The sequence below is a fragment of the Homalodisca vitripennis genome, chromosome 5, assembly GCF_021130785.1.
Source record: "Homalodisca vitripennis isolate AUS2020 chromosome 5, UT_GWSS_2.1, whole genome shotgun sequence".
NCBI lineage: Eukaryota > Metazoa > Arthropoda > Insecta > Hemiptera > Cicadellidae > Homalodisca > Homalodisca vitripennis.
The window spans coordinates 99900245-99925107 of record NC_060211.1 but is presented as its reverse complement, the minus strand read 5'-3'; the positions used below and the strand labels follow the sequence as shown (position 1 = coordinate 99925107).

Here is a 24863-nt window from a genome sequence, read left to right as displayed (position 1 = left end):
GAGAAAAAAATTACCTATAGACTGAATACTTTAAATGAGCCTTTCTTTCTAGATATCAGTTGAAGTTAGGTACAATATCAAGTTCGTTTATATTGCTTGTCAATGATTGAGACTTGGCTAAGTATCAGCGAAGTCTACACTCATTGGAGTATAAAAAAGTTGTCTTAAATCGACATGTCTCTTTCAGTAAGTATGTTTGTTTGCAGGTAATAAGAGAACGAATTGAGATCTAGAGTAGAAATTGTTGCATCCGGCTTTGTTTCCGCACAGATTACATTTAGATGATGATAGTGTAAAAGTTCAATCATAAATCAAGGATCTCTCTCTCTCTCTCTCTCTCTCTCTCTCTCTCTCTCTCTCTCTCTCTCCCCCTAAATCTTGCTTCAGTTAACGTAGTGTTACTTTCCAACTAATATCATTATAAAAAACTATTTAATATAAAGTGTATTTCATATAAACAATACAACATAAAGACAAAAAGCAACAATAGTTATTCCCCACGGTTTTATTCTACTATGGTACTTAATGAGATTATTAATAAACATATCAAGTTAATTTCAGTTGTGTGCCAGCTTTGGGTGTGGTAATTAACAGCTCGCGACTAGAGCTGCATGTGCCGTTTCCATGGAAACGCGTTGTTTTGCCCTGGAGATGTGAACTTTGTTGTTTACAGTTGTATTAGCACAGGTTTTACGTTAAACACGTTCCTGTGCATGACCGCTTAGAGTGGAGATTACAACCTAGTTAAGTGTAGAAATCAAGTAGCCTTCTCAACTTCCAATGCTTAAAGCAATATATGTTTCTTACGAGTGACAAATGCTTAACGGTTAAAAAGAACTTTACTACGATTCAGATTGTGGCTCTACAGCTGGAAAACTTACTGAAATAAATTGGCTTTAGCACATTTACTTCATAATACATGAATATTGTAATATTCCTAACATCAAATGTAAAGATAACACAGAGTGTCCCGTAACTTTCTGGATAAAGGTATACCTCGCTATTGCTCAGATCAAGACAAACACATTTTAACATATTAAAATTGGTCTCCGAGGCGTAGTTTCCCATCTGTCTGTATGTATGTGTTTTTATAAAAAACATTAATATCATCAAACAAATATTTTAATTTATAGCAAATTTGGCTTAAATGTTTAAATTTGCAAGAGCACTACCCGAAAAAATAAAATAAAATTATCTGTAGTATTTTCAAAATGGAGGTCATAAAAACTTTTAAACTTTGAATATCTTAAGGGGGTTCGGTATGCCCTATCCTTCCCATGTTAATTTGGCCAATTTTATGTACCTTTTTCTCAGAAAACCTTTAAAGCTATCATCATCAAACTTTAGGACACTACTATTTAGACCTTTGTTAACATTTAGAGCGGAAGACATTATAAAAATCTATTTTAAATTTTTATAAAAAAAAATTATAATTATAAATTATTTTACAAAAAATTAAATAAATTTTTTATTTACAACAAATTAAATAAAAACTTCTTTTTTTAACTGTTGTTCCGCTCTAAATGTTAGCAAAGGTCTAAATAGTAGTGTCCTAAAGTTTGATGATAATAGCTTTAAAGGTTTTCTGAGAAAAAGGTACATAAAATTGGCCAAATTAACATGGGGAAGGATAGGGCATACCGAACCCCCTTAAAAACGAGCAATTTCTCTCAGAGTAGCAGTTTTTAGACGATTTATGATCAGAAATCTAATGAATTCAAAATTATTTAAATAGAATAGTAATTAACTGATTTAGAGCAGATTTCCTATGAAAAGACATGGCCCACGTTGGGGTTCCCAGCGAATAGCCAATAATACAAAACTGAAATAAACAGTAGCTATCAATCTTACGTCAAACCTCCTCAGTTGCTCATATAAACATACTCAAAGGTAATCGTTCCATCTCTATTCATAAGAAAGTTAAAAGGGGTGGTGTGACTTTTAAGACACCCGATATAAATGATAGCTGAACCAGCCACGTTTGTTTACATATTACTATATAATTCAGTTACAATAAATAATGTGTAAGTAATATAAAAAATTATGCCTATAATCAGGTACATATTATATCATTAATAACTGCTAAACGTTCAGAGGTTTAGGTACTATAATTAATTGTATATTTGAAGTTTTTTTAGGTGAATAGAAGGAGTTATAGTACCAATGAATCATCTTTTCTATGCCACAGCTGAAGTTTTCTTGTTGTCCCATCAAGAAAATATTAAAATATTTAAAGTCATAATTTAGTTTTACAAAATCAGGCTTATTACCTGCTCTTGTGGCTTCTTCCGGTCAGTGCCAAAGTTGAGTTTGGCTCGTTGTCCCGGTAAAGAAAATTATTTACCTACACAGGGCTTGAGAAGCCTAATTAGGCCGAAAAGCGTCTACATCAGGCAGTTTCAATTTACTTCCGGTCTAATGTATTTAAGGTAACAAATTTAAGTTTGCTTTATTTTCCCGCAATAACAAACTTCGTGAAAATAAAGCCTGCTGGGCTCCTACCCTTGTTGTCTTGATGCAGATAATATAGACCGTTATAAGGGCTAAATTCTTAGGATGTTTATGCAAACACTACAGTAACCATTTGTGATATGTTTTGCCTTTTAGAAGTCATGTTTTGTGGACTGTAATCTTAAAACGAAAAGTTCGTAGAAGCATGTCAGAGTAAAAATGCCACATCACAATATTATAAGGAAGCTAACAAGTCTCTTGAGTAGCTAAACATTCTTACACATAAATATTCACAGTTATCATGAAACATAAATATAATCACTGCAATGTTGGTTAAATGAATTAAACGTGTAGTTATGCTGTCAAAAAATGTTTACACAAAATAGTTGAGAGTAATAAAACATCACAGAAGTATCTTCTAATGTAAATAAACATTTCCAGAATAATAAGAGGTAACTGAAAGAGATTGACTATGAACATATTTTATTTGTGATTTATGTCATTTTTTTAATGTAATTAAAGAGTAAGAAACAATATTATCCGTTAGTGCATTTTCTTAGCAGCAGCTAATACTGTTTTGTCTTTAACAGTACAACTTTAAAGTTTTTTCAATACAAGCGTCGTAACTGAATTCTGAAACATTTATTTCACAAAAATATATCACATTGCATTTGAGTGTAAGAACATGTACGTCTTTTAAACATTTTTACACTATGTAATATAGTATCTAAGTTACTAAAAATATCATGATGGTTATTTATTTATTGTTTTATTATAACATAATATGAAGGGAACAGTGCTGTGATATATATGAGGTTTCAACTAAAATAATTATGAGAATTCCGGCCATACGCGACCTAACAGTAATTACTGTGTGCACAGTTCCATGTACATTCCACAACTGCTATGGATAGAACCAAGAATTATTCACCTTCTGTTACAATTTGTATATAAGTGAATTATATTCTGACCAAGATTTACTTACTTACTTATTTCGATCAGAAAATATAATTTGTATTTCAAGTGTGATATAAACTATACACTACACCGGTGCATGTATTAAAAAAATTCCCATGCGTAGTTTTTATTAATTTCAGTTACTTTTTAAAATTTAAGATATTTTTAGAAGAAAGACTAACACAATTTTCTATTACGTTTCAGTAATATTTTAATTCTGATTATATTATTGCAAGTCTTACATAATACAACATGGGTAGAATAATTTAGATACTCTCGTTATAATTTTTTTAGTAATGCAACTATTCACATTAGCAAACTTTGAACATTTCGTATCATTGGAATTGCTATAGATAACTCTATTAAGACTATCACATTGATACATAAGCCATTAAAAATGAATTTAGATAGTGTTTTTATTAAGAGAAAGATTTAATGCATTCTCTGTTAACTTAGAAATACCAATGGTATATGAATTTTGTTTACTAAATTATGAAATTGCTTTCAACAAAGGGTTTAATTGTGAATCCTTCTCCCGAATTTATCAAGTTGATAAATTGATAAGTATGCTGGCCGTTTTATTTTAATATTTATGGATATATCCCAATATTACTTATTACGATTTATTGCGTAAAATTAGTTTCTTAAATGTATATTGTGTACTCTAAATATTAAAATTAACTGTCTTTGCTCTACATTTTAGAATTGATAGACACTTAAAAATATTATAAATATAATAATAACTCAAAAACCAACAAATGGTTCAAAAAAGCCAATAAACTTTCGATTAATGATTTTACCTTTTATACTTTTATAGAATACAACTTTACTTGATACACATATCAAATCTCATAAAATTAAACCAATTAGCTGAATAATTCACACTAGTGCCATTAATATCTCTAAAACGGTTAATTTATTGAAAAATAACACAACATGAAAACATTCATAAATTAAATTGTATATCCGAATCAACAAAAAACATTTTTTTATTGAAATTAATTCGGCTTTTTTTCTTTTCGGCATTTTTTAATATTAATTGTGACATATCAAAAAAGTTTGAACTACCAAAAAGTGTTATATTAAAATATTTATGAAATTGTTTGTTTTTTTTTTAATTTTTTATACTACCTCTTTTAGTTTTGAAGTAAATCGCATGGCAAAATTATATCAATTGCCCTGTAAATTTAAAAGTTAGTAGTACAATATTATAATTTAAAGTTTTGTAATAGAAAATTCACACAGTTTTTTTAAGCAAACACGAAAGAGTTTGTTTGTTTTTACAATCCAGTTTCTAGTAAACTTCCTTGTCCAAGAGTTTGGTAAGGAACAAAAAGAACTTTTACCGTGAGCAGTACAGAGTTGAAACGCACACTCATTAGACTTGCATATGAGTTGTTCTTTGTTTTTTTTTTCATCTGACAGAATGATAATTTTACATTGCAAATGTGCATCATTTTATATACTCACATTTCAAACTCGTGTATATTTATCTAAGCACGTTATACAGGGTGTCAATTAAGTCTGGAACCTCTTTTTTTTAATTTTTAAACCACAATATGAAAAAATACCAAAGTTCACACGTGCTTAATGGTGATAGTAACGCATACATCTGCCCAATAACCGACCGGATAATCCCTTTGGGGGACGGTCCACAAGGAGTCAGACAAAATTCTTAAATAGCAGCATAGGTCAAGCTTGGTATCCAATTAAAGGTCTTACTTAGGCAGAGTACATTGCCGCAAACCGGACTCAAAAGGTGAATTTATTTAGTAGTTATAGCTATTTGAATTTAAAACAATTGAACAATGTAAATTATTAAGTATTACAAGTAAACACCAATTTTTAAGTACCTGTGATCAAAGTAAGTGTTCAAAATGTTCCCCTCCCATCGTCTGGCAATATCCTAGGCGGTTTTAAAAGCTATCCACTGCATTTTTAAGTAGTCACGCGAAATATCTTGAGCTTCATGGACTATGAGATTCTTAGGTGCGCCAAATCTCGAGGCTTAGTAAACTTTATCTTTGAGTATCCCCAAAGAAAAAAAAATCCAGCGGAGATAAATCAGGGGAACGAGCAGGCCACTCTACTGCACCATGTTCTTCCAATCCATCTGTGAAGGAATATTGTATCCAAGTATTCTCTAACAAGGAGAGCAAAGTGTGGGTGGCGCGACATCTTGTTGGAAATAAATTCTTTGAAATTGTTGACCAAGAGCAGCTTGTAGTGCAGGAATTATCTCATTTTGGAGCATGGCTAGATACGAGTCACCATTTAAATTACCATTGATAAATAATGGGCCCATAATTTTGATTTCCTGTAATACCTGCCCAAACGTTAAGTTTTCTGTGGGACTCTATCTGCCACTTTCACATTCTAACAGTAGTTTGTGTTATTGGTAATAATTATTGATTCCTGGCTTCGATTACTACATATTGTCAGATAATGGGAGGGGAACATTTTGAACACTTACTTTGATTACAGGTACTTAAAAATTGGTGTTTTACTTGTAATACTTAATAATTTACATTGTTCAATTGTTTTAAAATTCAAATAGCTATAACTACTGAATGAATCCACCTTTTGAAGTCGGGTTTGCGGCATTGTACTCTGCTAAGTAAGACCTTTAATTGGATACCAAACTTGACCTATGCTGCTATTTAAGAATTTTGTCTGACTCCTTGTGGGACCATCCCCCAAAGGGATTATCCGGTCGGTAATTTGGCAGATGTGTGCGTTTACTATCACCAGTAAGCACGTGTGAACTTTGGTATTTCTTTCTATTGTGGTTCAAAAATTAAAAAAGAGGTTCCAGACTTAATTGACAACCTGTGTAGTTATTATTCAATAAACTAGTAAGCTTACATGACATAAGAGTTACAGATAATTTTGCATGCTGAGGTATTACAAGCTACCAAAGCTTGTAATACCTATGTAATACCTATGCTTTGTTTACAGTAACATTATATTTACATAGAAGTAGAGTACAGTTTTATAACACCCGTAACATTTAATTTACTTCAAGGATGACTATTGAGTCAGACTCGTAGCAACCCTCGTAAGAATGTTATATAACACCCTCAAAACCAATAAAAGCAGATAACCTTATTATTATGTAATTATGTAGGCCAAGTTCAATATAGTTCAGTATAATACCAATATATAACAAAGAATAATTCGTATGTTTTGCTCAGGACCGATGAACTGATTACTGCTTTCTACTGTAAAGTTATGATGAATGAGTCTCAAACACTGCTTATCTCCTAAATGTAACAACTAAGTTAATAATGAGACTAGGACATTCGGAGCTTGCTGGAACGCGTCAAACGAAGGAATGTTTCATTTGGATCCCGTCCCTATCCTCGTGGGTTTGAATGTAAAGTACTCCATTTCTCCAGAAGGCATGAAACGTATATTTATACGGACATTTATTTTTTGTCACCAGAAAATATCAACTATCACTAAATTACGTAAATTTTAACATAATAAAATAGTTACATTAATTAACTGTTTGAAGGTTTCAAATTATGGTCATTAACCATTACTCGGTTTTTACTGAAATAATATAGGTAATGTAAATTATAGTTAATATTTTTAAGCAGCTAATTCCTCTAAATTAACCTTATAATAACATCTATTATTCAATATCATTCCCTGTGGAGATGGCAGGCTATACAAGGAAGCTGCTGTAAAGCGAAGTTGATAGTAATCTAAGCTGGTAGAGAAAATTTCGATTTGTGAGAAACCGATAAATACTGTATACGACGCTAGGTTAGCTGCAAGAGAATATATATGTATGAGTGAGTGTGCGTGTGTGCGTGTGCGTGTGCGTGTGTGTGTGTGTGTGTGTGTGTAAAATTAGACATTTTACAGCAATTAAAACGAAACAAATAAAATTGAATATGAAGAATGGAGCCAAACTTAGAAGGCAATATATATATATATATATATATATATATATATATATATATATATTGCCTTCTAAGTTTGGCTCCATATATATATTGCAATATAAAATATATTGCAGTACTCAGCTCAGAATAATGAATACCATGAAAAGTGAGAAAATTTTATACGTAGAAAGGAATTGCCGTAGGATAAATAACTATCTTAAGGTGCTACACACAAAATGTTCCGTAACACACTTGTGTTGTTGTTTACTTCTCAAGATGTAGAATAGCGTAAGTAGAAGGAGTGCAATGCGAAGAAGAACTAAGAGAAAATTTTCTGTTTAGACCCTTAAAAGATAAGTTTGTTCAGAAAATCGTTACAATGTTGCATAGAACAAAGTATTCATTATAAGAGACAGCAGAGACCTGTAGTCATCAAAGGTTTTGTCTTATGTTTTTCCTATTAAAAGAAATATAAAAACGAAAGTTAAGAAACAATTACCTCCACCCTTAAATTTATTGAGGAGAAGTGGAAATATATATATTTATATACTATTCATATATATTATACACTCGCGTGCGTGTATGTGTGTGTGTGCGTGTGCGTGTATGTCTAGATTTTAGTTAGAAGCGATAAGAGAAAAAGGCATTGGAAGAAAGATGCCATGTATATCCGACTCCTCCAGAGGGTGGAAGTGTTCCTCTCGCAATAAATGTTTTAATATTTTATAGCTTGATTTTTTAATGAAGTGTATTTATTGATTTTGTGTGCCATCTACTGCAAAATCAGGAATATATAATAACATTTATATGGGGTTTCAACATTATTCTGACAATACAAAACATGTTCAAACATTTTTCTTTTGAGCTCTCTTTGTAATAAACACCAAATGTGTGTTGCATTCTCGTTAGAGTATTTAAAACTAAAATATCGCCCCAACTGTATTCATACTGAATTACCAAATATCGTATAAAGCAAAGCTCAGGTCATGTTTCGGTATGTAAATATGTATGTACTTCCTTTGTAGTCGCAATGTAGAAGTAGTGATTTATTGATGTTTGAGGTTTCTATGTTTCATTTTCCAGTTACAATAAATTTCACAGTACTAGTGAATAAGATCAAATAATACGCAAAAACTTAATCAAATGTTGAAAACCTTCACAAATATGTTTTTGTATTTATTTCATTGCGTATTCATATAAATATAATTTACGGAGAAGAATATCCGAGGAGGATTTTCTAGGGGTGTAATTTTATAGTTTGAATAGAGGTAATGCTTAGTAATTTTTCATAATAGAACAGATTTTCCGTAAGTGAGATGTTTGTGTGAATGTAATGTTCATTAACCTTAATGGAAAAACTCAAAACTTAGTCTATGAGGCATTAAAATAATAATATCTCCTTTCTATAACGAGAACAATATATTTTCTGGAATAAACTCAAAATATTCGGTTCAGTATACGTATTCCTCATTCGTAAAACTCCAACAATTCGCTACAAATCTTTTATCTAGATGATAATAGTTCAGGCATATTCATAAGTAATGTGGAGCTGTGTTAACTAAGTATATAATGCGTTGAAGATGAACTTGTACTCAACTTAAATCAGAGAAATGTGAGATTAAGAGGAGGAAGCATTCAAAATGGTCAACATTAATGGAAAGATGGATAATAAGAATTCACTTACTAAAAGTACATTTCTTTCATCTTAGCTTCATTCAAAATCTAAAATATCGTCTTTCATGTGCACATATAAGAGAAAATAGTGTCCTGATAGAAACCTCGTTACGAACATGTTGAAATTGACGATGAAAACTAATTCTCAGTGTAAAGCAAGTAACTTTAATATTTCTAAAACAAAACGTTCAATATCCAAAAACTGTTTCCTAAGCTACTGAAGTGAACTACTGAAATAGTTTATGTATGAAGTGGTTTACTCTGACAAATGGTCCATCTATTAATCCGTCCTTTGAAAAATCCTATAATCAACGCTCTACAAAGCAATGAAATTAATTCAGTTATAATTGCTCAGATTCCAAATTATCTAGTTCTGTCCATCTGACTGATTTAATAATTTCAAAAATTATTGAGATAGTAAAAAAAACTAATACTATGATAGTAAAATACTACTTTAGTATTTAGTAAAATTTCACAACATCGTTTCGGTGCTTATTCAGAACTAGGATAGATGAATCTCAAATCGGCCTTAACCATTAAAAAATATTTTTGATGGTATAAGGTAATTTCCTATGTTTTGCATATGTTCTTAAATAATATGACAAAAAAACCTTTTTACTTAACCATAGTTACATAATTAATAGCTATGATTATTATAGAATATATCGTACATGATGCTCTTTTACATGCTTATCATGAGAATATTTTCATTTAGTTTATTCGAAAAACATTTATTTGGAAAATAGATTTTTCATCTGATATACTTTGTCGTTTCCTCAAAATTATATTAAGCTAGGATGTAAAAAATATATTACAAATAATTCTAAATAAACCCGAAATAAAATGCTAAATTAGTAAATAAAGAAATTGATCTTCAAAAGAAGCTGTTGTACTACAACAAATGGTTATCGCATTCCGTTTAGAATTAGTTTCTCTTTCTTAATTAAATATTAATCTAATCAGTCTATATCAGTTTGACCAATATGTTTAGAAATGTTTAGTCATAATGATGCTTTGAGCTGTGACGTCAGCTATTTGTGAGTCTGAACTGCGAGACTAGCTATTTGTGAAACCGAACTGTGGAACAAGCTATCCTGTGAGACTGCGTTGACAGACAAGACATTTGGAGACTGAACTTTGAGACTAGCTATTTGGAGGAAGGGTAGCAAGACAAGAAACTTGTTAAAACTGGACTATGAGATGGTGTAATTGTTACATTGAGATTATTTATATTTTGAGAATTTGGCGAGAGATAAGTTATTAAATATTAAGCTCCAAAACAATTGATTTGTAAGGTAGGACTGTGAAGATATATAATAACTCTCTAATAGGTTATTAGAGAGATAGAACTTTGATATAATATATTTGTAAGACTGGCTGTATAATACGTTGTTTTTAAAATCTACCTCATGTAGTTCTAACCTGCAAAACAAGCTGTTTCTGTACCAAGTTGGGAGACAAGCTATTTTGGGACGGAACTGAGAAACAGGCTGCACGTGTATTTGATTTTTGTCTGTGAGTCCTCATAGTAGGCCGAATAAACCAAACTAAAACTCTTTCGTTGTTTTTTGAGTATCGTCCTTCGCAGGAGCAGAAAATAACTTTGGTAACTTTACCACCGAGAGAAAGAGTACATTTCAATGAACTGAGTAACAAAACAGTGAACTAAAGAGCTTAAGGTGTCGTAATTAATTAAAATTAAAAGTGAAAGTTTTCTATTGAGAAATCGTCAATTGAAGTTAGGTTTGTGACCGAACCCATTTCTTAATCGTGTACATATTTGTAGCTTATTAGATTAAGCAGAATAAAATAAAAAGGGGAGCTAAAATATTATTTTAACTAAAACAGTCAAAACGATTGGCATGTTTATTAGTTTATATAATAAATATTTATATTATATCCCAAAGTAATGCAACCAGTTATGACTATAGAAATGTCAGTATATCCATATTTCATTATTAGTTGTGTATAAATGTAAACAAACTATTTTCCATTTAAGTTTTATTACGTTGTTTCAAAACAGTAAGATTTGATAACGAAAAATTGACAAATACGAAGGTATATTTATTTATTATTCTTTTTCTGTCCCAACATAACATCAGCCTTAAACGGACTACAAGCATATTTGTGATATATGATTCTTCTCAGTTATCTGGTGTTAAAAGTCAAATTCTTTGTTCTTTATTTAAATAAATCATACAAATTAAGACCTATTTAAAGCTATAGCTCCAAACAATATACAGTAAGAGCTATACGGAAAGTAAGTAAAAAATAAAACAGAATTGTTGTATTGGAGAATTAGTATCGCCCATTACTCAAAGAACATTTCCAATGTTGAAGTGCTCCATAATTCAATAAACCGTTTTTTAATAGTGCTAAAAATCATCATTGTTCAATAGTTCAACTTGAAGCTCATAATAAGCACTGAGTAGCTGAATTGAGTTTACTAAGTTATAATTGTGAACTGTGCAAGGACTGAGAAAGAGGAGGAACTGTTCACAATAATTGGAGCAAGCAAAGCCCTACATCTACAACAGTAATCACTGTTTTAAATTGGAAATACCGGACCCTGAGCATTCAACCAACAGTTTACTGTATTCTCATTTTAAGTTTAGAATTTAAACTTTTATATTTGAGAATTACTTAAGATAAAACACATTTATACCATTAAAGAATTTCAAAGATCTGACCTGAGAGGTGACACAAATTTATCCAATCATAATAATCTAATTTGTAATTTGTTAAAAAATTTTCAAATCATTACACATTACTGTAATGTTTCTACCTGAATCATAAAGTTGAAGTTAATTTTTACCACGACTATTTAACTCATTGAAATGACTGATAACGTGCCTTTCAACTATCGTAAAGTTTATATAGTTCCTGCATGAAAGGAAAGTGAAATTAAGAATGTATTATTTGTACAATGTAATGTTTTAATATTATTTTATTGGTCGGGTGAGTGGTGTGTGTTTTGTAAGACATTTATCAAGCAAGACTTTTATATATCGATAGTTCAGTGTCGTGCCTATATGAAACATGCTCCAAAAATGGACGAGGGTCTATTAATTGCGTGGAAAAAAAATTGGTGAGTCCTTTTTCCAATTCCGTAGCGAAGACTTCCCATTATGTTTCAGCGTGAGCGACCAAGACAGTTGTGTGTGCCATTCATCACTATCTGAGTGGCCAAGAGAGATTTTCCCACCTCTTTTCGGCTGATCTAAATTAGGGACTAACTAATTTTGTGACAACGTCGTTCATCGTTATACTGATAACAACCATGTGAGGAAATTCTTGGTGAGAGGGTATACGAATTAAGTTTCCGCGGATAACACAACCTACTCTAGGGAAGTTATAGCATGACCGGTGGGATGCGCGTGAGGAGTGGAGGAGTTGAGCGCGTGGGGGCACAATCTAAAGTAGGGGAGTGAATACGGTGCTACTAACCACCTACTGAGAGTTTTCGGCTCCCGGCTCATAGTGGTGGCTATTGTAGTGTTTGCCAACATTTCTAGACCCTTATGTTCTTACCACGGTGGTCTTTTATGATGAGCAATTTAATATAGGAGACCTTGAGAATATTTGAACATTTCTAGACTCTTTTGAAGTTACGGCGACGGACTTTTATGATGGGGAATTCAATACAGGAAATCTTGGAAATATTGGGACCGGATGTACGTGATCTTAACAATGACTATGTTCTGCCGAAATTGTGTTCATAGCTCACCCTTCTTAATGAGTTCGCAGTAGAGATACCTGGTGGTAAGAAAGGGTTCTCATAAAATTAGGAAAGGGTAGGAATTTATATTATTCTTGATCTCCAACGACGACAACAGTTCATAATTGTAATTATTGTTACGCTTTGTTAGCCATTTAAAATTCAATTTATCATATACTAACCGTGTAAGCTTCAGGATTTACGATAGTAGATACAATTATGCACTACAAAATTTTCAACTGACATAGCCTAGCTGCTAAATTAAAAAATTAATATAAAACTGGTTAAACTAATTTGTCAATATACACAGTAGAATAAGAAAAAACTCAGTTTTATCTACCAACTTGTATCAAGTTAATTTAATGATGTATACTTAAAATAACAATAACGCCAACGATCCACACGCAATAGTTAACATTACAAAACCCCGTTTGTCGATGAAAATTATTTATTGTTCTTCGAACTACACCCAAATCAAAATTATCCAGATTACTTTTAGTATGTTTGCGTTTTCTTACTTTGTTGGGCGTACTAAAAGAATTGCCAATTGGACTTATTTTTTTTCCTCCTTCAAAATTTCGTCTCTGCGTACTTTCAGAAATTCCAGTTGCCTCTACGACACGCTGTTGAACTTTCTTCAAATTTATAAGTGTGTTGGTTTTTGCTTCCCGTTTCATAAAATGGGAAGCACTTCTCTTGCTTGGCCCGTGTATAACCTTTCTACCTCCAATTTTACTTTTTTACATTATGATCCATCTCAAACTCTTTACTTAAAAACGTAATGAGCACAACGCAATTAATTCACAAATTGTATTACAACTCGTGAATTGGCACAAGCGAATGTTTTTTGAGCGGCACGTATAGAAGACTGGAGACCGAAGTTCACAAGGCTAAATACGGCAACAGACTGAGCCGCTCCACCCCCACACCACTTTAGTTCCGTCTTTGCCTACGGCGCATCTCGAAGTCACCGGTCATGCTATAAATTCTCTACTATACTATTGCTTGGGCCGTTTCAGTGTTCATAAAACGGAAATCTTCTGTACGAGGACCGGGTTTTCGGTTTTAAAAGAAGGCTCAGACTTCACTATTACCAAACTGACTGTTTACGAGTTTAATGATTCCTCATAGATAAAGGAAAGTAGATAGGATCGAGGGTATAAATAGAGGTAAGTTTTGGATGCTGACCTAAATCACAAAATAATCCGAAAGCGCAATATAATTTCGTTAACACTTTGTTAATAATGGCGTAGTTCGGGTTCCCGGCAGCAACTAATATTATAAAAAAACTGGGTGTTACGACACTGATTGATCTGCTACTACCGTGAAATATTATAAAACGAAAAGTGTTATAAAGTACCTATCGGAATACTCAGAAGGCTTTATAAAGCTACTAAATTTAATAATACCTATTTATGCATCTAAATATTAAGCGGTCCTACCGGAGAAAACGAAATATCAAAGTTTAGGATTATGTTTATTACCAAAAACTTGACGCGCCCTAGCGGTGCTAAACAGAAAGTACGTGCTTTTTGGTTGTGGTTTATTACCAACAGCCTGGGGGGCCATACTAAGGTTAAATGCAAAACAATATCCATCTAAGTTTGGCTTAATATCAAAGCGAGTGGGGCCTTACCATGGTTAAATTTCCCTAATTCCCTAAAAAATCCCTAAGGGTTGAGTTTTATCACTGAGACCCTACCGGAGCCCAACTTAATTTTAATCTACTTGCGTTTTGTACTTGTGGCTGGACATTAAATAATCTGGATAATTTTGTGCTATCACAAACACAAATTGCTAAAAGTAAATTAATCTGATCGTGGTTTATCTACCACCAAAACAGGTGGGGCTCTACCAGAGCTAAACGAAATAATAAATAAACGTGATAACTAAAGGGATAAAACTTCCTCATGTGATAAATAACTAATACCTGTAATGCAATGAATGAAATTAACATAACGGATAAAATCAGGTTCCTACAGGGGTTAGATTTAAAATAAACAACGCAGCAACTAAAGCTATTAAATTTCTCGCAAAAAAGTTTAGAAATTAACAATTAATATTGGTCAACTTGACCATCCCCCACCACATTTTTGGCTCGGAACAAGCAATAGTCCAAATTTTGGTCCAATGGTTTTAAAATATGGGAATTTTTAAAACTTATTAGTTATTTAAAATTGACTTCCCTTCACGCTGATATCGACTCACAAGCGAGTATCACAATCCTATATGTACCACACATATTGGACCTAAATTTAATAAAACATATTATTTTATGACTTTGGCATAGAAATTAGATGGGGGAAAATGTGGTTCTCATAGAACCATAGAACTCATAGAAAATTCTCTAGCTAGAACTAAAAAAAACGATTTTGTGTAAACTGATATAAATATATAAAATAAGAAGTTATAACTGCGGTTATTTTACACGCTGGTGCATTCGTGCGTGTGTACCTTAATGCAAGTAAAATTGAAACCTACCTTCTAATAGGATAAAAGTGCGGTTGGGGAGGTGTTAATCTAGTTGCAGTCTGCGTAATATAGTTTATACCGTCACTAATAAATAATGTGATTAGGGTTTAATTATCAACGTCATTGCATGCTGTATCTACCAATACATATAAAATATGAATTTTCACATCAAGGGCTGTGTTAGTGTTAAGCTGTTTTACATTGTTAAAACAGTTTAACCGTTACACAGCCCTTCATATGAAAATTATGAATTATATATATATACACACACACACACACACACACACACACCACACACACACACACACACACACACACACACACACACACACACACACACACAAACACACACACACACACACACAAATATATATATATATATATATATATATATATATATATATATATTATATATATATATATATATATATATATATATATTACGTCGATTCTAAATTAAGTACTGATACGAACAGTTTCATAATATGTTACTTTATTAGAAATTCCATTCCAAACAAAACTTGGATACGCACATATTGTAAAAGGTTTCTAATATCAAAGCTTTGAATATTATCAAGAGACAGATCTTATAAAACGTAAAAGGCAGTATGAATTTTCCTGTTCCCTGATACTCTCACATTTCTTGTCCTACGGTAGTAGACTTCTTACTACTGTTAAAAAACGCATTCATTCCTGTAGATTAAAGATTAAGAAGAACATTTGTAAACTGAAATTATTTTATTGCTTAGAAAATTTTTATTAAAACAAAGTTTACTCACAGCTAAATTGTATGAATATACATATTTAATATATTTATTTGAAAACTGACTTTATTGTCTTCATAGAAAAATGCAATATGCTATTGACGCAGTAAGTATTGGGTATGGGTTAAGGGTGATGGTTGGTGGTGGGTTGGTACTGTGATTACCAATTCATAAAATAAATATATTTCATCCGCGTTATGAGCAAATTTAATCGTTTTCACTGAAATTCAATTATCAACATTTAATCATTTTAAATGGTAAATTTTACTAATGTTACAGAAACTAAGTTCTAAACGTAATGTTACTTATCCCATGCTTAATTTGATATTAAATTTAGTATTTTATTAATTTGCAGTTAGTACCAAAAATATTGTATTTTATAACTAAGTAACTGTTTAATAAAGTAGAATACACCCTATTCTATTTCCACTGCCAAGACAAGCTAGCCGTGCTTGCTTTTTAACTTCACTTTTATTTTTCATTGCTTGAATGTAAGCGGAAAAAAAGTTAAGAAAGATATAATAATATAAAGTAATGGAAGGTTGCTGGTACCCATATTAATTAACCAAATCATAAAATGTGCTCTAAATTTACAGACCCTATACACCACCCACACATTTTAATATCGTTTTTATGCCTATAAAAATATATTGGTAATACCTAGATTTCGTCCTTCTTAGCAGATGATTAATGAGATCCTTACTTAGTTAGCTACATTCTTGTAGGGTGCCTGTTAACGTGGAAACCCCTATTTTTAGTCTTCCCTGATATTAAATTGTTAACGTGTATATCCCTCAAAATTAAAATCATGCATTGATGTTTTAAATACTTAACACATCAACAACTTGATTTAACTTCCTCATACACTACTTTGGCTATGTAATAGACTTAAGAACAGTAAAAGATCTACAGTTTCTAAATATATTTAAATTGTACATGTTACGTATACATTGTACGTTTGATACAAATATCCTTAACGCATAGGAAATGCCCGTTTAAAGGACGTTTCTAAAGTGCTGACTTTTTCAGATACTTCATCTATACTCTATATATTTTGTGTAAATATAGAATACCAAAACACGTTTAGTAAAATTTAGTAGCAGGATGATTTTGAATAAATCTTTTGAAAAATAAACATACTTCCCAAAATAATAAATATATAATTTATGAAATCATAGATTAGCTAACTTATAATTAGTCAATCAATGGTAAAAATCTCATCTTTAATGCTATAATTGTCATGATTGGTTTAAAGTAAAACAACACGTGGTGCTGTAAAAGGAGGTTAGTCTCAATGGGACACTAATCAAATTTAAGGATCTACATTGACAACTGTGTCAAGAAACTGCAACCAATCCTTGAGAAGTCAGAAACGAAAGGAGTTCCAAGTTCCAAAAGGATATTAATGCATCCTTCAGGTATAGCGTACTTTTATTTCCTAAAACCTGAATTTCTTCCTTACTGTGTTCATGTGTTGTATGAATAATTATAAGATATTATTCACGTTTATACCCAGCTAGAATTTGTTTATACCAAAATAGTTGTATTTTCCGTAATGGATATAATACATATAGATGTAGTATTTTTATTTAATAAAATTATTGTGAAATAGCGATTACCCACGCCTTCGCACACAACTTTCAAAATCTAAATCCTTATACTATTTAGTAAAATCACCTATGATGTAATATAATGGAGACCTATTGAAAATTTCAAACGCAAGATATATATTATATATATTATAAGATATATGTTATCAGACAACAACGTGATCGATATAGCAGGTTTGTTATTCAGCATCAGTTACCTGTCTTCTTTTAGTTCTTATGAATTATATTCAAAATTTTAAATATATGTATATTTATATATTATGTATAATATATATTATTATGTATATATACATACATATACGTACATATACATATATACACATTATATATATGTATATATATATATATATATATATAATATGTGTGTTGTTTTAGTGCATTCAAAATAGGAATGGGTTGCATGGATGAGTTCGCCAAGAAATGTCTCTCCCATCAGGACAGACAGACGCTGGAGGCTCATGTCGCCGGTGCCAGACACACGTTCAAGTTCCTCTGCGACGATCCTGTTTTTCAAGCAGATCAGAAACAACACTTGATTTTCATTTTAAATTAGTAATTTATAGCTAACTGATGGTTAAATATGATTTTAAATTCATCCAAATTTTGTTTACAATTCAATTTGTAAACATTCATGGTGTTTACATCGGTCTCTTGATTAAACATCATTGTCGATTATGAAATTATCTGAAATAATTACAGGATTTTTGGACGTTTATCATCATTATACGTTAAACACTTTGAAACGCACGTTTGAACAAATGGTAACGATACGTTTCTTCAGATATCAAAACCTAAGACACAAAGTTAAATACACGTATACCAAAGAAAATAACGTATAAAACACATATAATCGTGCATTGTTAGAAAAAGCAGCAATTGAAGAAAGGAACTATGATTATATAATATATAAAATCTGGTATTAAATCCCATATACTACAGATAAGATGCCATTAGATAGTGCAAAATGATTGATAACCGTGACTCTTTTGGGCCGTCTTCTGCACTACTGTCACTAAATATCGTTCAAACAGCATTTCCAGTTTGTTTGTGTTATAACTATAATGTATTAGTTATACAATCAGCTATAATGTATTAGCTGTGTATCATACAATCAAGGTTATACATATTCAGTATGATTAGCCTTATGTTGATTAGTAATTGATTTTAAAATATACACGATCAAAACTATGTTTGGTTTGTATAACTTCTCATCATAATAGTCGTATGATTTCAAAACCATTTAAAGTTATCATTAACATATCAAAAATCTGAGAAATACTCTAGCCAATATCAATTTTTTTAAATAATAATAATGAAAGCCCTGTAGTAGTGCATGTAAATATGTCATCTAGTAGAGGTTTTAGTAGTAACATACCTTTTAAAATTATCCGAATAAATACCGATTTTATACAAATGAAACGAAATAATCTATCAACTAAATTGGAAGTTTTGCAGAAAATAATAGCCAGGTAAAACTCAAACCTCCTCAAAATCACTGACAGATCATCGTATCAGCCATGGTCATTTTTCAGGGGAATGACAAGCTTCTCGCCATACATTCGATACATAACTAGGATCAAATATAAAATTGTTATAAATTAAAAGGCATTAAACAATTAGCATTGCTCCTTCAAGTAAAACAGTAATGGTTACAGTAAAACAATAATGTTTTACTGTTAAAAAGTACGCATGAGGTTCTCTCGTTTAAAAGTTGGTATGTTCTATAATGTTAATTAACAGAGTTGTCATACATTCAAAGTTTGCACAAGAAATTTCTTTAATAGGTTATACTTTAAATTTAAGTTGTTAAATTACCGTTCTTTAGCAGTGAACAAGTAATTTAGTTGCTCTTTTTTATTAAATTGATTACATACAGCTAGAGATAAATACAAGTGAAGTCTAATGAAGTGGAATTAGGCATCTAAACTCGAGCTAGTAAATCAGTAATCTATTTAGCTCCAGGACAACAAAATCTTCACGGTGTTTCATACATGCTAAATATATTACACGTTTGATTTCCTCCGACTGAATTCTGACTGAGTAGTTTTACAACATCTAAAAGCACTAATTTTGAGTTAAATTTGTCACCCAAAACTGTATCATAACGATCCAATGAATAAATAATCACACAAGTAATAAATTTTAAAACTATTGAGGGTTATGATGATTGTAATATGGAGTATAAGAATTGTTTCCCCAAAGAGAAGCGGCTAGAAAACAGAACAAGACTGAATGTTTCCTCAGGAACTTGCACTTGACTTCCAGTTTCATTGAGTTTTCGACGTCATCTCCGTGATTACTACCCCGTCTAATCGCTGAGGTTTGCTAAGAAAACGTCCTCCAAGCAGTTTGTTCTTATTGTAAAAACTAAAATGCACATTTTTGCACAATATATTGAGATTCAAAAAGTTTTAGAGTTAAAAGTAATAACATTCTTACAAATATATATGTAGCTCTTGTAACACAAAGTTCATACATTTTGGCTCTCTCTTAGTACTAATAAAAAGTTTCTTCCTTATTTGCTTTATAAAATAACTCACAAAGTTAATACATAACACTAAATCAGTGTTTTTTAATTATACTGTTTAATTCAGAATATAATTGTTTTGCCTAACATGTATCATCTGTTTGCAGAAGTGCTTCAGTGTTGTGTGGTGATATTTTATCTGTGCTTCTTCAGTTTATTAAGTGGACATATCATAGATATAATCTTTGCCTTGTTTTAAAATTTGATATTTTTCTTGCACGCTTAAGAATTATAAGTTGGATATTGCAAGCTAAAGAATAATATATATAAAAATGTTTTAAACATATACCGACATAAAATGTTCGATTTCTTACTATATTAATTCTGGTATGGTTTCAAAATGTTTTGCGTATGACAAGTTTGAAAACAGCCAAATCTAATACATCGAAACAACTTTCCCTAAACTTTAGGGATTACTAATTTCAATATTATTCACGCAAGCTCTACATGATAAAACTAATTTATTGAAACAGTTCGTGGAAGGATGTCATTATTGTAACACAACACATATCAGCGGACTGTGTTCCCCTTAATGCTTTGATCAACAGGATTTATGGTATGAAGTTGGCAGCACCCATTGTTTGTCTTTAATGACTTTAGTTTTAGGAATTAAAATACCTCAGAACGAAAAAACTAACTAAAGGAAAGGAACAATTCAATATTTTATCAAAGTTTGATAATGAGTGATTATCGTGTAGATATGGCGGCGCTCACGTTTTGTATTCTATCACTGGTTGAAGTTGTATGCAATCACGAGGAATCATTTTATCTAAACAATCTTAAACAAACGCATGGGCGGTTATTGTGTAAGATTTGGTGGCACAACTTTTGTCTATAATAACTTTCAATGTAAGTGAATAAACTTTGGAAAAGACTAAAAATGCATTGACAAACATTCAATAAGTTGATATAGTTATTATGAAAACTTTATATAGCTCCTAACCTAAGAATATCCCATGGTGTATTGAAAGAGGCAAATAAATTTCTAAAGTAAAAATGTATAGTTACAAAGTGGTTCATCTTCTTATTTCATCTGATTATTGCTTAATACCGACACGTAGTTTTGCTTAATTAAAGCTGTTCCGTCTAAGGTTACGACTTTGAATCTGTGTTAAAAGTAACAAGAAATAGGTTCTATGTGTGGAGAATATTACTACATCTACTATCGTAGCTCTTACAATAATGCCTATCCCTCTCACTCTATTTAATGAGGTCATTATATGTGGCCTGTAGAGCAAGATTGCAATTCTCATTTCTCTTTAGATAACTAAACGCTAACAATATAGTTACAATTATGAAGTGATTGCACTACCGTATTGTATTGGTTCCAGAGCAATATACGTCCTGTTATAAGGCGATCAGCAAGGACTGGGACAAACTGTGCTAACCGGTTTTTTAGTCTGGTCAGAGAGGAGGTCAGCCGCAAAAACTATACTGTGGAGTCCAGGTTTACTAGAGCTGTGCTGGTAAAGTCTTTATAATAACACTAACAGTTTTCTCGCTGCTACGCACTCAATTTCCTGTTGAAACAGTCGTAATGTTTTAGGATTATCCCTTTTTAAAACACGTCTATGATAAGTGAAGGGACAGGTGATAAAGTGAAGATTTACCAATATTCTGATCCGATTTCCAATAAATGAACTTAAGTTTTAAGAGCAATATTTATTTTGAGGACCTGAAGTCAGAGAGTGAAACTGATTTTATAAGTAAGGGCGAATTTATAAATTTAACTTCGTTGTAACATTCTATGCTATCTGATGGAAAGTATCAATCATTTCAGTTACAATTAAATATTTTTAGCCAGTCTGAAAGAATAACAAAGTCAAAGCTCGTGGTCTTTTTTAATGAAAGACTTGTATTTTAATATAATGAAATTCTATACTGATTTTAAAACGAAAATTGGTACGTATCGAGTAGATATTATTTCAGTATTTATGATCAACAGAATAGGAGATAATGCAAAATTTAAAAAGGCGACCAATACAGGTTTTTTTGTCTTTAGGAACACTTGTGGCTTGACTATATTACATTTACATTTCCATATTTCAGTTTGCATAGTTGTCTAGGTCAAGAATATAATTATTAAATATTCAAATAGTTCATGTGATGTGGTACTTACATATACCACAAACTGTAATTAAGGTCAAGTTATGAAAAATTAAATTTAGTTTAAGTATATCCCGTACCGTCTCACTCTAGTAAACTATATTGTATCAAGCCACAAAATATGCTGTAACCTTAAGTAGAATGCAGTTCAGTATTCTTTCAAGTTGTATTACTTATAGTTAATTTTTCTCAATTTTTGTGTAAGACAGACAACGTGTGATCGCTATTGTATAACTATATTAATCTGTAAATTAAGCAGTTAACTGTTTAAAACACATATATTTTCTCATAGTAACACAAACACGAATATGGGAGGCATCTACGACCAATTTAAAATTGAAATTCTGTATTGTCGTACGATTGTATTTTAACAGGGGAATTTGACTTTTTTATAGAATATCTTTTACTATTAACCCAGTTCAAAATAAACAAACACGAAATTTATATCCATTCTGCATAAATAGATATTTAAATTATTCGACAAACATATTAAAGAGGTATCATGAGTAAAATGAAATATTTTTGAGTTGAGGTTGAAAGAAAAATAGTCTATGATAATAATAGTCTACGAATAAATCTTGCCCAAATTTTCTTTCCAAAATTCAACCTAACTTGTCACTAAAAAGACCTATCGTCCAAAAAATGTCTGCCAAGTAGGTAAGATTTTGAACTAGTTCAAGGAATTATTGTGAATACCATACATCTCCGGTTTGTATTGAAGTAGTCTCAAGTCCATAAGGTCAAAGGCTTTAGTAAAGCCCAGGATAGATTTTAGGAATTGTGAAAACCAACCAATAGTAGGACAGCAATAGTGAGTTCCCTGTCATTAACATCAGTAATTATTTTGGTTATACATCTTTTTAATAGCTGATCAATACTGTTGTTTCTAATAAAGCCATGTTTTACCACGATTTTTTCTGATCAAACCAACATACACATACACTCTAAGACTTTTTAAACCATCCCACTGTGCTAATAATATTTATAATTATTTAAATTCTCTAAAATGAACTGCATGTCTGCCATCCAGCTGTCCTGTCAAAATATTCATAAATATTTTTAGACTTTAAGCATTCAATTTTTAGCATCCAAAATATAATAATGGTTATATCCTTAATGCTGCAGTCTAGTAAACGTTAGAAAATTCAGCTGTCAAAAAGTATTGGCAGCACACTATATCAGATGGTATTTTGATCATGCAAATACAAAACCTTAAATAAGTATTTTATAATGAATATTGTTTTGGAAAAACATATGCCCATATGTTACTATCATATTTAAGCAATATTCATGTCGAGTTTCACCTAGGTCTGTCCACTACATTGTGTATAATTGAGTGTCAAACAGCCCAACAACCAATGATACAAATATCCAAATATCATGCGGCAAAAACTGTTGTATTTACAATATCAATGAATGAATGAGTTTATTTCCATTAATTTACAATACATACAAGAACAAATTATACATGTAATAATTATTAATAAAATAATTAATAATTATCAATAGAATATCTGTAGAGCAGGGTTAATGTAAGCCGTTATACACTTCGTTTTAAAATGGTTAGAAACAATTAAATGTATTACGAACAATGTTTTTTTTATGTTAAGAGAAGTTCTTCTAATTATGACTTAAAGCCCAATTTAGAAGTAAATCTAGAAGAAAGCTTTATAAAACTGAGCAAATAGCGAGAATAAAGTTATTGTCATTGTATTGAATTAAGCTTTACATTGTAACTGCCCGCAGTTCCAGACACGGTTTCCTCAAGTGCGTGTATGTCGCCAGCAGGCTCACATCCAAGAAAGAGGAGGCTCTTTCATCAAGAAGATCGCCGACACTCTGTCCAACATGAGGGTGTACTCAAAGTACTGCAAGGAACGTGGATGTGGCGTTCTGTATTGGAGAAGGGACAACTCTTATTCATTTAAATTTATGTCATTTCCTTACTCCTTTGCTGCTGCTGTTATTACTGTATTTCATTAAGTAACTTTATTAATTCTTGTATATCTTACTTTATAAATCACTGTAAAAATCAACATTTAGACTTTAAGGAAAATAGATTAGCCTAAGATATACAATACATTTGTTTTTATTACAAACTTGTTTAACTGCATTCTTTTGAACTTTTAATTGCATACTTTCAAGGCAGGAACTTTTTCCTTTCTGACTTAATTTTGTTCGCTTGCCTAAATCATAAACTTATAAATGATTCATAGTAAACAGATATTGGGTGATTCAGTCTGTACCACGGAAGAAACATGCAAAACACTCGCTAGAACAGAATTTTGAATAGGTATCAACTTCAATTGCTATCAACTCAACCTAACGTACATAAAGCGAATTCTGCTATTTGTCGTTGTAATTTAAACACCAGTAAGATGTTTGATATAGTGTTATTTTTGTTACAGTTCTTCAGTTACACATTGAAGTTGAACCTGTGCACATTCTAACTCAGATTCAAAACATCTTTTAACTCCAAGATGCTATTTCGATAATATATATCCTTGATAAGTGAAGGGAAGCGAAAAAATAGATATCACGTCTTTAATTCTGCATTCATAGTATGTATTTTCTTCATCCTCCCAGAACAGTGTACGGAGTTTAAATTCAAGGGGTTGACAAAACTTATTTCACTTACCCTGTGTTACTTCTAATGAAATTCATCTGAATACTTTTACGATGTTTTAAATC

The 24863-nt window shown here is 31.3% G+C and overlaps 1 pseudogene; it reads left to right on the top strand.

Moving 5' to 3' along the window:
- The window catches only part of LOC124363561, a 45323-nt pseudogene extending 20678 nt beyond the window's left edge, over positions 1-24645 (top strand).
- The last annotated feature ends 218 nt before the right edge of the window (positions 24646-24863 follow it).